This window comes from Aotus nancymaae, unplaced genomic scaffold (genome assembly GCF_030222135.1).
Source record: "Aotus nancymaae isolate 86718 unplaced genomic scaffold, 86718_ANA_hifiasm-v0.15.2.pri h1tg000040l, whole genome shotgun sequence".
Taxonomy (NCBI): domain Eukaryota; kingdom Metazoa; phylum Chordata; class Mammalia; order Primates; family Aotidae; genus Aotus; species Aotus nancymaae.
The window spans coordinates 128,176,813-128,180,241 of NW_026988454.1; the positions used below are offsets into that span (position 1 = coordinate 128,176,813).

The 3,429-nt window shown below is 46.1% G+C and overlaps 1 pseudogene; it reads right to left on the reverse strand.

Moving 5' to 3' along the window:
* Nucleotides 1-2,012: 2,012 nt before the first annotated feature.
* On the reverse strand, nucleotides 2,013-2,951 carry LOC110567154 (large ribosomal subunit protein eL6-like; annotated as a pseudogene).
* Nucleotides 2,952-3,429: the final 478 nt, after the last annotated feature.

The following is a 3,429-nucleotide window of genomic DNA, read 5'->3' on the forward strand; positions in this document are numbered from 1 at the left end:
ACCGCAGCCTCAACCTCCCAGGCTCAAGCAAACCTTCCACCTCAGCCTCCCAAGTAGCTGGGACCACACAGGTACACACCACCATACCTGGCTATTTTTAAAATTTATGAGACAGAGTTTTGCTCTGTCGCCCAGGCAGGAGTGCAATGGCCTGATCCCAGCTCACTACAACCTCTGCTTCCTGAGTTCCAGTGATTCTCCTGTGTCAGCCTCCCAAGTAGCTGGGATTACAGGTGCCCGCCACCATGCCCAGCTAATTTTTTTTTTTTTTTTTTTTTTTTGAGATGGAGTTTCACTCTTGTTACCCAGGCTGGAGTGCAATGGCACGATCTCGGCTCACCGCAACCTCCGCCTCCTGGGTTCAGGCAATTCTCCTGTCTCAGCCTCCTAAGTAGCTGAGATTACAGGCACGCGCCACCATGCCCAGCTAATTTTTTGTATTTTTAGTAAAGACAGGGTTTCACCATGTTGACCAGGATGGTCTCGATCTCTTGACCTCGTGATCCACCTGCCTTGGCCTCTCAAAGTGCTGGGATTACAGGTGTGAGCCACTGTGCCCGGCTAATTTTTTATATTTTTGGTAGAGATGGGGTCTCACCATGTTGACCAGGCTGTTCCTGAACTCCTGACCTCAGGTGATCCTCCTGCCTCGGCCTCCCAAAGTGCTGGGATTACAGGCGTGAGCCACTATGCCTGACCCATTCCTTACTATCTTAAAATGCAAGTATGATCACACTAGTCTATGATCAAAAGTTGCTCACCACTGCTTTGAGAATAAAGACCAACATTCTTTTCATGATGAGGCAGAACAGTTGCTCCTCCCTCATCCATTCTTTTCAATTTGTAGCTGGGCACAAGGCCATTTAAATAAAGATCCCAATTCCCAGCCTCCCTTGGGACTGGGTAGGACTATGTGACTAAATCCTGGCCGGTTGGATGCAGACAGAAATGTAATATTCTTTTTTTATTTTATTTTTTTTAAAGATGGAGTTTCACCATGTTGGTCAGGCTGGTCTCGAACTCCTGAACTCAGGTGATCTGCCCACCTCAGCCTCCCAAAGTGCTGAGATTACAGGCATGAGCCACTGTGCCTGGCAGAAATGTAATATTCTTGGGTAGAGATGGGGCAAGTTTCTTTTGACCCTTCCTCTTGCCTGCTGATAAGAATGAAGACAAGATGGCTGACACTGTGGCAGCCATCTTGGACCAGCAGGAGGAAGCCATTGCTGAAGCTGGTGGAGCACTACCATAGAAGAACATACACTAGCCCTAGATTGCCTGCTTACCTACCTTCTGGCTTTGGTTATGGAAAACAATTAAGTGCTGAGCTTGTTTGAGTCATTATTTTGCTTTTTCTCACAGACCCACAAATCCTGCCTGAATCACAAGGATCTGCTGGGCCCTTCCCCTTGCTTACTCTGCTCTAGCCGCAGTGGTAGTGTTGAGTTTCTTCTGCACACCTACCTTCTTGACTCAGGGCCTTTGCACATACTCTTCTCTCTGCCTGCAGCACCCTCCTCATCACACTTTCCTGGTCACCTCCAACCCACCCTTTTTTTTTTTTTTTGGAGACGGAGTTTCGCTCTTGTTACCCAGGCTGGAGTGCAATGGCGTGATCTCGGCTCACTGCAACCTCTGCCTTCTGGGTTCAGGCAATTCTCCTGCCTCAGCCTCCTGAGTAGCTGGGATTACAGGCATGCGCCACCATGCCCAGCTAACTTTTTTTTTTTATTATTAGTACAGACGGGGTTTCACCATGTTGACCAGGATGGTCTCAATCTCTTGACCTCGTGATCCACCCGCCTCGGCCTCCCAAAGTGCTGGGATTACAGGCGTGAGCCACCGCACCTGGCCATCAACCCACCCTTTCAGGTGGGATGTTGCTCACTCCAGGAAACGTTCCTTGACTGCAAAGTCATACCGACAGTATTTTATACCTAGAGCAGATAATTTTCTTAAGGTTTTTTTGGACAGCATAAAGCAGATATATATATATATATTTTTTTTTAAAAAGGTAATCAGTTATTTAATTAGATTATTAGGACATTTAAAACACCAATTTGTGAGAATAAATTCCATTTGTCAGGGCAAACACAGATCGCAGGTAGCCCTGGAGCTGAGGAATGGCTTTGATTTTTGGTAAAATTTGTGAGTCCACAGCTTTCTGATCAATCTTGCGCTGCTCTGTAATCTCGTATTTCTCTTTTTCTGTGTCGAAGATCTCACCTTCCTGGTGTCTGGGCTTCCGCAGCTGCTGCTTCTTGAAGTAAGCATCAGTAAGATGTTTTGGGATTTTTACATTGCTGGTATCAATTTCGGTTGAGGTGGCAATGACAAATTTCTGGTGCGTTCTTTGCAGAGGAACTCGATTGAGGACCAGAGGTCCAGTCACAAGTAACAAGCCACTAGCCAGCTGCTTCAGGAAAACCACCCTCTTGCACCTGTGGCATCCAGTGAGGATGATCAGAATGGTCCCAGGGGTAATGCTGGCTCGCAGTTTTCTCACATGCTGACTAAAGGGCTTTTTGCCGTGGCTCAACAGCTTTCGAGGCACGTCTTCAGTAGGATAATACCTAGGCATTTTGCGAAGTTTAACCACCCAGGTACCGCCGTTTTTGTCACCACCAACTGGTTTTGTAACAGTTGCAAGAACCTTCTCCTTTTTCTTTTCAACCTTGGATTTAGCCGCTGAGTACTTCCTCTTGTACATGGCCTTTCTGGAATACATAGCAGATCGGGAATACCTGCCAATTCCTCTGACAAGAACAGGATTGCGGCTGCAATGGGGCTTCCCCTTCTTGGGCTTTTTAGCCTTAAGGTTACCCTTTTTCACTTTGCTACCAGCATCAGCCTTCTTGGCTTCAGGTTTCTTCTCTTTAGTATCCGGCTTCTCAACTTTTTCACCCGCCATCTTGCAAGATGGGAAAGAGAACTAAGTCCCCGGCTTCCGGTCTATATGCAGATATATTTTTTAACACCTCTCTTTTATTCAACATTACACTTTCAATAATAATAATGACTTGAATAATAATGACCAATAAAAATGCAGTAAAAGTTCTTTCTGGCCAGGCATGGAGGCTCATGCCTGTAAACCCAGCACTTTGGGTGGCCAAGGTGGGCGGGTCACCTGAGGTCAAGAGTTCGAGACCAGCCTATCCAACATGGAGAAACTCCGTCTCTATTAAAAATGCAAAATTAGCTGGGTGTGGTGGCATGTGCCTGTAATCCCAGCTACTCGGGAGGCTGAGGCAGGAGAGTAGTTTGAACTCAGGAGGCGGAGGTTATGGTGAGCCGAGATTGCACCACTGCACTACAGCCTGGGCAACAAGAGCAAAACTCTGTCTCAAAAAATAATAATAATTATTATTATTATTTGTTTCCTTTTTTAAAAAAAATTTTTTTTTTTTTTTTTTGAGATGGAGTTTCGCT